The 13368-nt window shown below is 37.4% G+C and overlaps 1 pseudogene; it reads right to left on the reverse strand.

Annotated features, from left to right (window-relative positions):
- Positions 1-404: 404 nt before the first annotated feature.
- LOC103000096 (structural maintenance of chromosomes protein 6-like) lies at positions 405-4449 on the reverse strand (annotated as a pseudogene).
- Positions 4450-13368: the final 8919 nt, after the last annotated feature.

The raw sequence follows: 13368 nt of genomic DNA on the forward strand, positions 1-13368 counted from the left end.
GGTTTTATTTCTGCTATTTTTCTTTCTTTTTAACCCCCAGGTGCTCAAACTTTTAATTCTCACAAAATATTATAGAAATGAACCCAAACTAAACAGATACGTATGTACAAAATTTTACTTCTGAAAAAAATCTATAAAAGTAGACAGTTAAAAAAACCAAAAAGATTTAAAACCAGTACTATGAAATTGATTTTCTCAAAGTAAAGTAAAAATAATTTTAAATTGCTGATTGTAGTTGGTTTTCTAGGCTTATTTACATAATTTATTGTGGTCAGATGTATAAAGGAGCTTTTTTTTTTTTTTTTTAAGAATATCTTTGGTTTCATTTTATTTCATCAAATAATCCTGAATTTTTTTCCCTTTGCAAATCTTTCAACATGAGGACATGGCATTTAAGTTACAAATCAACTTTGGTCTTCTTGCTATTGAGTCACAGGTTAAAAAGGCAATGTGATTTGTCCTCTTTCAGGATCAGACATTCAAAGAATTCTAATCAGTTCACTTGACAGAAGTGAGCTCGTGCTTTGAGGGCTAAGCAAGATAAATTGACTGAAACATTGGGAGTCTGCTGTCTTGAGTCTTATGTTCATTGCACTTCTTTGGTTAACCATATCATGTAGACATCAAACTCATCCAGGCATCTGAAAGGAGATTCAGCAGTGGACCACAGGGAAAGAATGAAGCAAGCCATGGAAAAAACAAAACACCGCCACCACCAACAACATTCGCCTCTGGAGAAGGCCCTCATGTTGTTGAAAGGAGCTTTGTTTCCCTCTCCAGGCTGAACTGATATAGTAACAGTTTCATTCTTGTGGTCAAAATTCATGTTTCCACAAATAGGCTGGCTGAGATAATAAGTTGTCAAAGTACAATTTGCATTGTAAAGTCAAAGACCTTCTAAACTGTTGATATGTTTCGTATCTATGGGTTCTTACTTCTTCCAGTAGTTTAATAAACCTTTCAAAAGTCCTTACTTTATTATCCAGATCAAGATACCTTTCTCTTGCTTCTTAGTACTGCCTCATTATTTCCTCTTGATCTCCATGACTAGCATGTTCTGCCTATATCTTTTGTCTTAATCTATTAATTTCTTTGTCTAGAATTGATGCAGATTTTTTTTTTAGTTTATAAATGTTTATTAAATGTCAGTAATTTTTACAAAGCAAATATTAATAGCAAGAGGCAAAATTTTTGCAAAATATGTACAGAAGTAAAAAGCCTGGATGACTAGCAACTCATTTTATCAAATCAAACCATTCTTTCCACTTTCAGACCTCCTGTAGAAATAATTTATTGCCAATCCTGAACTAAAGCACTGACAGAAAAAAAATTTACAACAGTATCAGATAATGTGCTCAGTTCTGGGAAAGTTATAAAAAGATATATGTATAAAAAATCCTAAGCCACAAATACTTTCATACAGAGCTAATACAAATCATGTTTTGTTAGGTACAGTATCTATGAGGTTGTTACAAAATAGACTTTTTGATAAGGCTTCCATGGTAAATGAGCTCCACCTTTAGACTAGTAGAGAAAAGCCATTTAAACATTTTACAATTCTGCTTTCAAGTAAGAGGTAAAGAAAGCGTAAATGGTATCGTCTGTTGCACTGTTTTTTTCTTCTATCTGCTCTGGGCAGATTTATCTTCCTTTTTTGTGACATTTTCTCTTCTAGTTCTTTTTCTTTCATATCTAGCTCTTGTTTCTTTTTAGTTAAAGTATCCAAGTGTTCTTTTTGTTTTTCTTCAAAATGCCATTTCTCTTGTTTTAGGTTATCCACTTCAGAATCAGCAGGGTTTGATTCATCCTTAAGTGGATCTGCTAGCTGATTAATTTTCAGTTTAATTGCATCATCTTACTTGTTTTCTGCTTCTATTTTCAGACTTTTAAGATGCTCCATGTTTTCTTTTTGTTGTTCCATATTTTTCTCAGCTATTTTCATTTTTATTTTATTTTCTTGAGCCTCATCTTCCAAAGCTGCAACATCTGCAGACTGGAGTTCTTCTATATTCTCAAGTTCCCACATTTTAGAAATACTTTTTCTTATTTTTATCTTAACTCTTTATAATGTAGTTGGCACCTTCTAAGAAAATTTTCATTGTGTTTAATATCCTTTTCAAGGGTAGAAAATGGGCTGAAGATTTAATATCTGGGCTTACTTATTTTCATCCTCCTTCTCCAAGTCAGTTTGAAATAAATCCACATCTCTGCTTAGAAACTTAGGTCTTATATTCTCAGATAAATAATAATGTCCCACAAAAACCTGATCACCATCAGCAGTAAAAGCTACAGTTCTTGGCTAGCTTTGGGACTGCATTACTGCACAAGCTACACAATTATTTTTGACTAGTAGCACTGTCTCTATGCCTCTCATGTCAGTTAGGCTATATGCAACAACTGCATTTTCTATTTCTAAATCTGTCAGAACTGTTGGAAACTGGATGATAAGCAGCTCTGTGTCTAACATCATACGTCTTATTCCAAAACTCAGAAAATATTATCTGTGGCTTGGTGAATAAAACCTTTTCATCAGTGCCTGAAGCATTCTTTCATCAGCATGATTATGGCAACAGTAGGCTTGCAGAAGTCCTTTTAAGCAAGATTCAATAGCCAGAGCAAGCTCAGGGTCCCAAAGATGAATGCAAGCTCCTGAAGAGCCTATGGGTTTATAGGTAAAATGTCCACATCTATAAGCATCATCTCTGGCTTCGAGAAGAGTTGGAACATGAGGGCCAAATCCTTTTAGTCGATCGGTATTACTTTCAGTTCTTTCAGTTGCTGCTGATTATAGTTCAGCATATACTTCACATCTAATTCTTCTCTCTTAATTCTGGTATGTTCCTCTTTGTTCTTTTCTATGGCTAAAACTGTTCAATCTCTTGATTGAACTTTCTTGATCCTGTAAGGCCTTTACACTCTCTCCTTTTATATATATAATTTTTATTTGATTATAGTTGATTTAAAATGTTGTGTTTCTGCTGTACAGCAAAGTGAATCAGTTATACATACACATATATCCACTCTTTTTTAGATTCTTTTCCCATATAGGTCATTACAGAGTATTGAGAAGTGTTCCCTGTGCTATATAGTAGGTCCTTATTAGTTATCTATTTTGTATATCAATCCCAATCTCCCAATTTATCCCTCCCCCTCTTCCCCCCAGTAACCATAAGTTTGTTTTCTACATCTGTGACTATTTCTGTTTTGCAAATAAGTTCACTTGTACCATTTTTTTAGATTCCACATATAAGCGATAGCATATGATATTTGTCTTTGTCTGACTTGCTACACTCAGTATGACAATCTCTAGGTTACACTCTCTTTTAACTAAGATAATTTTTTTGCCTTTTCAGCTGCTCAAGTTCCAAAGATTGATTAGTACTTTTTTCTTTTTTCTTTTTTTAGTTCTTCAATTCTTTTGCATCTTTCTTTAATGTTCAATATGCATTTAGGGAATGGTTATATAAAACTTCAGCTACATTATAGGCCCTTTTCTTAGGAGTAACATCTCCTTTCAATACCATACGTTTTGGTGTTCATGCATTTGTCTCTTGACTAATCTTTTCTATTTTATCTTGAATATCCTTGTATTTTTTCTGCTTCATTAAGTCTGACCTCCTGTTCTTCCAGTTTCCTGTCAAGTCTAGCAGCACGATCTTCTCCAATTTTTATATTATCTCTGATAGCATTCAGTTGTTTTTCAGTTTAATTGACCACTGCCCAAGGCATTTCACATTTCAAATATGTTAAATTAGCCTTCATTGTACTTAAACTAGCAATAATTTGTAAACGTCTTCTTTCTCTAAACACTGGCACTTCAGTTCAGTAAATTACTCTTCCTTGATTTATCTACTCCTTTGTTCTTTGTTTCCATAATGTATAAATAATCTTCCTTCATCTGTTCAAGTGGGGTTGCTTTCATGAAGAATTTGTATTTGTCTCCCTCAGTTTTAGACAGCTATAACTGGTTGCTCATCTCTTGTGTTAAAACAGAAACTGGATTATCCACCTGCATGTTAAAATGATCAAGAACTGCAATTAGCTCTTCTTTCCTAATAGAAGCCACGTTTCCGTTTCACTTTTTAGTTTATAAGATCAACTTCCGTCCATGCTGATGAGACGTCGCACAGCTGTAGAGTGACCATACACATTTGTTTTATAGGCATCACCTCCGCTGTTCCTTAATGTTATTGAGATAGCTGCTGAGTTCCATTGTTGCCAGCAACAAAGTTGATATTAGAACCAAATTTAAAGGGTGTAAGCATGGAATGACACATGAAGTTTCTTAGCTGAATACTCTCAATTATCCCAATTTCTCCTGCAAAGTAGAAGTATCATTAGTGAAAGAAACTGTACATTCATCTTCCTCACTTTATCAGAATCCTCCAGCTCTTGTCTCAGTCTTTTGGCATTTTTAGGAGAGAAGTTTTCTTCCTCTCTTTTGGCCATCAGGTCTCAAACAAGACGAAGTCTCCTCAAGGAACCGATCAGCGAGACTGTCACGGTGCAACCCTACGCTAAGGCTACCCTGGGCGCGTCCTGGCCTCGCCTGGCCGCCATTGGCCCACTGGAACCGCGTGCCTGCCACCAGGTGCTCCGCACCTGGCTCTGCTGTTTTTCTAATATCATGAGACAGATTTTTAGATCATAAGTTTTTCCGTCTTCCTTCTTTCCTAATACGTGCATTTTATATGCTGTAAATTTCCCTCTCAGCATGGCTTTTACTGCATCTCCCAACTTGTGACAGGTTGTACTTTCAAGTGTTAATCCGCTTAAAATATTTTCTAATATCCTTAATGATTTCTTGTTTGAACAATGGACTATGTAGAAATGTATTTCTTAATTTACGATTGTGTGAATTTTCTACTTAAAATTTTATTTATTTCTAGCTTAATTCCACTGTGGTCAGAGAATATGCTCAGTATCATTTCAGTTCTTTGAAATTTGTTGAGACTTGCTTTGTGGTCCAGCATTTGGTCAGTTTTGCTTAATTTTCCATGTATACTTGAAAAGTTCTACTTTCCTCTGGAATTTGCCTGTTCATTCCTGGCACTCTCTTGTGGCTTGTTTATCTTAGTAGTGGTTTCCTTTACTTCCTTTTTTGAAAAATTAAACTGTGAAGTATAACATGCATCGTGGAAAAAAACATAATTCAAAAAATAACCACAAAACAACAAAACCCATCCTCCAGGTCAAGATATAGAATATTATTAGCACTCAAGAAACCACATGTGTGTGCCTTTCTGATCACAATTGTATCTCTCCCCAGGATGTAACCATTATCCTGATTAATTTCCTTGCTTTTCTTTATAAATGTACTACCTCTGTGTGCATTTCAAAACAAAAGGGCTTACTTTTGCCTCTTGTTGAACTTTAAGTATATAATCACATTGTATATACTCTTCTGTGTTCTGCTTTTTTACTCAACATTAGGTATATAAGATTCATTTATGTATCTCCAGCTTGTTCCTTTTGTTGCATTTCAGTTGATTTTTATTACTGTATAACATTCAGGTGTGTCAAAATTTACTTACCTGTTCTACTGTTGATGGGCTTTGGGGTGATTTCCAGTTTAGGCCAATTAATAACAATACTACTGTGAACATTCTTGTACATACATCCAGATGCACATCTACATGTATTTCTCTAAGGTATAGATCTTGGATTTAAATTGTTGGGTCGGGGGTACATATATGTTCAACTTTATTGGATGCCACATGATATTTTCAGGAAGAGTATACCAGTTTACAATCTCACCAGCATTGTTTGGATGTTCCTGTTGTTCCATTTTTCTCTCCAACATTTAATTTTGTCAGACTTTTAACTTTTTTCCCAATCTGATAGGTGTGTATCCCATTGTAGTTTTAATGTATACTTCCCTAATTACTAAGGAGGCTGTCTGTTTATTGATCATTTGGATATCACCTTTTGTATAGTACCTGTTAAAGTCTTACCCATTTTTCTGTTTGATTTGTGCTGTCAGTTTGTAATAGTAATGCTTACTAGGCTTTGCTGATTATATGTATTGCAAATACCTTCTCCTATTTTTTCTTTTTCTTTTTACTCTAATACCTAATAATAATGCAGTCTTTTGAGGAACAGAAGTTCTTAATTTTAATGTGGTTAAATTTATCAATCTTTATTTTATAGTTGTTACTGTTTGCATCTTCTTTTGTAAATTCTTTACTGTCCTGGGGCTATGAAGATACTCTCCTCAATTCTTTTCTAAGAGCATTATAGTTTTGCCTTTCTTATCTAGGCTTTAATCTATCTGGAACTGATTTTTGTGTAGCCAAAGAAGCCATCATTCTGGGATCACTTCAGGGTCTTGGCTCAGTTCATCCTTCCCAACCTTGTGTTGGCCAAAGCCTCAGTATCCTGATAGCAGTATTACCACTATCTTCATTTACCTCAGAACAACTCTGGTTTTATTTTGATTTTTGGAGTGAGAGGGCCTTCAGAGACCTCCCCTATCTCTTGAGAGACCAACAATGCCTCAAAGAGACAGGTCCTATCCAAGGTCTAGTTGTTCCTTAGCAGAAGGGCGCCTCTGTGCACCTAATCAGTCACCACACCATTTGGAAATCCTTAACAATATATTTTGCATATTGTTCCAGGTCAGTACATATAGAGCATTTTCATTCTTTTAAAAGGCTGCATAATGATCTATTGTATGAAATTTATTTAACCAGTCCCCAATGGTGGACCTTTAGATCCTATCCAATTATTTATTTTTACAATACTGCAGTGTCATTTCACACCTGAGTATATCTGTATTATAAATTCCTAGAGATAGAACTACTAGATCCTGTACCCTCCCCCAACCCCCAGCATAGAGTTTGTATCAATTTAAACTCCAGAAATGTAGGAGCATGCCTATATTTCCACATTCTCACCAAATGCATTATAAAACTTTTATACTTATCCATCTGATAGTTGAAAATAATATCTCATAATTTCAATTTATATCTTTTACTATGGGTGAGATTGAGTGCCATTTTATACATCTAAGAGAAATTTGTGTTTCCTTTTCTTGGAACTATAATGTTCCTAGTCTTTGCCTTTTTTATTCTGTTGGGTTTTCCAGGTAGTTTTTAAGAATCCAAAAGTTTGCAAGGTCTTGTACTGAAATGTGCATAGAATATTTGCTTTATGCAACTTTAAGGAAATATACCACAATGTTCTTTGACAAAGTATATAAATGCAGTGTTGCAATTTAGATATTTTACTGAACTCATTAAAAAGAAGATTTTATGGGGTTTGGAGAAAAAGTAGAACTTTGTAAGTACACGGGGAATATTAAGCAAAACTGTTCAGTGCTGTACCATAAAGCAAGTCTGAACTGTCCCAAGTGTTATTCTTTACATATGAAAGATTATCTTGTTTTTCTTTCTCTATGAAGAACCAAGCTTTACAAAGATTTATTACTGCTGAAATTTTAATCTACTCAATTAATTTGTGAATTTGTAAATTAATTTAAATAAGTATGCAAATCTGAAGTCCTTTAATAGATTAGACGTCATGGAATTGAAGGTCCACAGCTAAAATGGGCAACAGATTCCATTATCTTATTTCCTCTGCACTTAAAGCTAATTGCACTTTCAATGATGTTTTTATGATAGACTATTAGCCCAGCTTCTTCAGCATTCATAAACTTTAATATAGCTGAAATTTAAGAATATAAACACTAATCATTAACTTAGTACACTGTTAATTGAAACTGAACTCTGTTCTTGTTTTCGAATAATAGTAGTAAATTCCTTTGGAAGCAAACAAGGGAAAAGGATTTTCATGTCATCCAGTTTTTCCGATTTAGGACGCTAGCATATCTAATGCAGAATATCTTCAAAGTAAAGCAAGTTCACACTCTCACATTACTTCAAAAACTTTTGGTGTCTTTGGGGACTTGATAATTTATGTGTATTTGACCAGTAGAATATATTCTTATACTTCCTATTTTTGAGCCACTGATTAAATTATATTTAATTAAACTGCACAAGCATTTAACAATTCTCCTATAGAATATATCCAAACTAAGCATATAGCCTTAACACTATGTTTAAAAAATCTGACAGTTGGGGCTTCCCTGGTGGCGCAGTGGTTGAGAATCTGCCTGCCAATGCAGGGGACATGGGTTCGAGCCCTGGTCTGGGAAGATCCCACATGCCACGGAGCAACTAGGCCCGTGAGCCACAACTACTGAGCCTGCGCGTCTGGAGCCTGTGCTCCGCAACAAGAGAGACCGAGACAGTGAGAGGCCCGCGCACCGCGATGAAGAGTGGCCCCCCCTTGCCACAACTAGAGAAAGCCCTCGCACAGAAACGAAGACCCAACACAGCTAAAAATAAAAAAATTAAAAAAAAAAAATCTGACAGTCTAAAGTTATTGACTTTGCAATATATGTACTCCTTAGCACTTGCCCTTGGAAAACACTAACAGACATTTTAAACATTTGGGCCACAGGTAAATACCATTTTTTAAAGATGAAGTTATTTTAGGATTGGAGGAATTGCAAAGAATAACTGGTTTATTCCCCTACTTCATCCTAGATAAAAAGTGAGGCACAGAAAGATTGTGGCTTGCCCAACAGATAAAAGCAGCTCAAATGTACAAAACTTTCTGATTAAGTCTGCTTCCAGGATATTAATAGAATTATCATTCTGTTCTAAGTTTCACTTTTGATGTATGAAAGATGCAAGTGATGGAGACCATCCAAAGAAACTAGCCCCTCATTCTTTGGAGCTAGATTTTAGTAATAAAGAGGGCATTCTGAATAACTAAAATAGTCATTCTAGTGCTTACAGAGAAGCATCACTTAAAAGGTTCCCACCAAAAATTTAAGTTTGATGGCAAATATCCTTGCCCCCCAAACCATACCACTCTAGAATCAATGTATAGTGTTCTAAGTTTAATCTTGGAAAACTACTTAGGGACAGAGTAAATGGAGTTATTCTTCTCAGTTTTAATGTCTATGTCAAACTAGAGAGCTAAGGCTGGACTTCCAGATCCTTATATATTTCCATAAAACGCCTTCCCATGAGTTTAGCCTGGGTGAATCATGCAAATTAAAAGAAAATTATTAGTACCTAATTGCCCCCCCCCCAAGTAAAGACTGTTCCCACACAGACAGATATGGGCAAAATTTGAGTCAGAGCAAACATGAGAAACATGAAAAAGAAATACCATACTCACTTCAACGTTGGCAGGTACTGTCTTTGCCAGAAATTGCTGTTATAGGGGAGATTGCCCAAATCAAGGTCCTCAAACCCAGTGGCTTTTATGACTCTGTACATAAGCAAGGAAAGCCTTTATGATGTCACAGGAGGGGAGCCAGGAAGTTACTAGAATCTTGTTTTAGCACTTTAGACTTAAGTAATCGTCTTGATGTACCTCAAATGCAAATTTATTACCTAAGAGATGGGTTTGGAGGAGCTTCTAGAAGCTAAGTTTGTTGCAGCTTGGAACACAGCTGGACCTGGAGTGGCCTGGTCCACGATGGTCTGGGATGCACTGATTTTTATAGTTGCTGATTCCTAGAGTTAATCTGCCTTCCTAGCTGGGGAAACACTGGAGGAAACACTGAGGGAACTGACCTGATGATGGCTATGGGTGGATGTCCAGCCAGCAGACAGAACATGTTATCCAAAAGCTATGGCCACAAACTACAGAAAGATTATGTCAGCAACAGGAAGATGCAACCTGGGGTAACGTAAAACTCGTGAATATAGCTGTTCAGATCATGCACTGCACAAACCTAGATGATACCATTTGCATCGATGATATGTCCCAGCAGGTGGACCAAACATAGATATTGGGAATGCAGGAATAATAAATAAATGGTTGTCCAAATAGGTATATGGAGATAGTGGAACAGGCAAAGTCTACCAATGGTTAAGGATTCAGAGACAGGTCTCCAGCCTAAGAAGATAAACCATAAAGGAAATTGTCATGTCTTTAACGAAAAAGAGAATCTTAAAGGTTTTGTCACCTTGGGGTGTCATCAGGAGGTGATTCAGCAAGTGGGTCTGACCACCTCCTTTTGAATTTCACCTCGTCTGGATTCTTGCTACTGCCATGGGCACTGTAGCCCACTGGTCCAGTGCTCTGCCATTAAAGTTCTGGTGCAAGTGTGGACAAAATTACCTTATTTTGAGTCTTCCCAATAAAGTAGAAACAAGCTAGAATTTTTCCAAAAAGATTTCACTAAATAAAAAACATGAACAAAAAAAATATTTAAGGAACATAGAAAGAACTATCTCCACCCAGCTTTTGCACTTCTAGGAATTTATCCAAAAGAAATAGTCATGAATGAGTGTCAATTAGGGTTTGATCAGAGAAGCAGAACCACTTATGAGTGATATAGTGAGGTCTGTATAGAGATTAGACCTTATACAGTTGTGGAAGCTGGTTGTGCAGTCTGTGCAAGACTGCGGCTCTTTATCTGGTGCCAAGCCTGAAGTCGGCAGGGCAGCAATTAGGAAAGGAAGATGCATGTGAAGTAGGAGAGAGTGGGGACAAACTGGAACCCACAGGATGAGCTAAAACCAAAAGGATGGAACCAGAACTTGCACCTGCCTCTCACTGCTTCCAAACATCCAAATTCAGTGATGTAGAAGACTTCTAGAAGATCGAGTGCACTTCACCACAGGGCTGCACATGTGCCTGGGCCAAGATCTGGAGAAGTTGAAAGAGGAGATCTGGTGGGAGCTGGATCTGTGAGGCGCAGGTACTATCCCATGAAGAACTAGCTGGAGTTGCCACAGGCCTGGCTGCTGGCCCCTCTAACAAGATGATCCATGACAGTGTGCATGAGCTCTGACAGTGCCTGACCCTACACCAGTCTTCCAGGTATAAGTATGACTGCTGCTTCATTTCCACCGTCTAAATCTCATGCAAAAAAAATTTATGGCTCTCACTAACTCAGAACCATGCAGGGCAGGGGGTTCTGGGAAATGTAAGTCCAGATTACTTGACACAGTACAAAGTCACCATAGAATGTGTGCCAAAAATTAACTACATAGATTTTCACTGCAGTGTTATTTATAACAATAAAGAATAGAATATGACCTGTCTAACAGTACAGAAATGGTTAAAATTTTATGGTATATCCACACATTAGAATAGATTACAAAGGATGTAAAAGAATATTTATGTCCATAAACCTATGTTCACAACACAATTATCATTGTACCCGGTTGTATAAATACAAAGTTTTGATTAAAACACTATGGTAGGGGCTTCCCTGGTGGCACAGTGGTTAAGAATCCACCTGCCAATGCAGGGGACATGGGTTCGAGCCCTGGTCCGGGAAGATCCCACATGCCGCAGAGCAGCGAAGCCCATGCGCCACAACTACTGAGCCTGCGCTCTAGAGCCTGTGAGCCACAACTACTGAGCCTGAGTGCCACAACTACTGAAGCCCGCGCACCTAGAGCCCATGCTCTGCAACAAGAGAAGCCACCGCAATGAGAAGCCCGCACACTGCAACTGGAGAAAGCCCGTGAGCAGCAATGAAGACCCTACGCAGCCAATAAATTAATTAATTAATTTAAAAAAAATTAAAACTGTGGAAAGAAAGCAAGAAAAAAAAATCACCTGAGTTTATACAATAATGATCCTACCTATCTTACGTTCTGAGTTCACAAGCCTTGTCCCTATCACATTCTGTGAGAAGGCCTGAGCCTAAAAGGATGGGTATAACTTACTAGGGACCTGGCCCAGATTCCTCACTCTCTGGTCTCTACTCTGTACCCACATGGAGGGCGCTCTCTTGTGACCTGCCAGATGGGAGCTGGACTCCAATATAAAACTCAAGGCTCCCTATCTTTGAATATGACATTGTCTGCTTGGGAATGCCTTACAGCACTAACCCTGGCTTTCATCCGAGAGACTGACCTCTCTCCAGGTATTTGGCAGGAACCTGGAGATTAACATAACATATTTCACTCTTTAGGGGAAACCTGCACTCCCTCAATCGTCGTCACTAGGATGTAAGCTAGGATGTAAGCTTTAAAAGGGCACTGGACTGGTTTTTGTTTTGTTTTGTTTTTGTTTTTTTTTTTTTGGTCCACAGATGTGGTCCCAAGGTCCTGGCACATAATAGACTCTTAGAACATTGAACTAATTTTTTTCTGTATAGCAAATGGCTTAGTCTTTTATAGACACAGCAATCTCTTATTTTTAAATTCTAGACAAGGACGTCTCCTATGCTTTCTCCCTCAATCTCCATCTTTATCCCATCCCCTAGGAGAAGTTGCTGATTGGTTAGTCAGAAACCTGGACAGTGACTGGGCTGAGTTTTCTAGGGGTAGAGGTTTCATATGTTTAAAGCTCAGTAAAAGGTCAGTTCTTGAGGAATGACCCTTGCCCAAGTATCTCCCTTCCACATTCTCTCTCACCCTGTGGATCCATTCCCCTGCTGCTAGAAGCAGGCACTGGATCTACTTTTCCTCATATCTGAACTGATTTCAGGTCCAGAATTCAAGTTTAGTATTTGGAGAGGACTGTGAGTTCCATGAGGACAGAGACCTTTGTCAATTTTTGCTCAGTTATATTCTCAGCACCTACCATAGTGTCTGGCATCTCTCTCTTGATAGATAGATAGATAGATAGATAGATAGATAGATAGATAGATAGATAGACAGACAGATGGATAATAAATAGATGATAGAGACAGATCGATGTAGATAGGTAGGTATAGACAGATATACAGAGAGAGAATCTCTAAAGCTTTCTATAGAGAGAGGTTGTTTTGATTGAATGAATGTGGAAAGAGCTCAAAGCATACTTTAGGAAAAAGGAGACTTTCACATGATTCTAGCTCAGCATACCAGATTTCTACTTTGAGGTGTTGGGTCATAATCAGCTTATTGTAAAATGCCATTTTACCTTCTATGTGTTGGTCATTGTCCTGTGCATACATTTTCACTAAGAACCTTAAAGTTTTACCAGGTTCTCCAGTGATGATAAAACCATTTAAGAACCCCAAATCTCACCCTGTTTTCCAACATGAGTCAATTTTTTTTAAAAAGCCATAGCATTTATACAAGAAGTATAGTCAGACTTCTTAAAGGAAACCTATCCAGATAGCTGCTAGCCTTCCTAAAATCTCACTGATTTGAGATACAGATCCTTGTAGAAACACAGACCCCTGTCCCTGGCACTAGATAAGCATCTGGGAGAGTCACAGCTGGCCAGGCTGTGGTCATTAGGTTGTGATTGTCAGGTGTTAGGTTGTGATTGTCAGGTTGTGATTGTCAGGTGTTGAGGTAGTGCTTTTGTCCTAGGATAGCGCTTCTCAAACTTAAATTTCTTACTAACCACCCGAGAAGCTTATTAATATGCAGATTATGATTCAGGAAGACTGCA

This window comes from Balaenoptera acutorostrata, chromosome 8 (assembly GCF_949987535.1).
Source record: "Balaenoptera acutorostrata chromosome 8, mBalAcu1.1, whole genome shotgun sequence".
NCBI lineage: Eukaryota > Metazoa > Chordata > Mammalia > Artiodactyla > Balaenopteridae > Balaenoptera > Balaenoptera acutorostrata.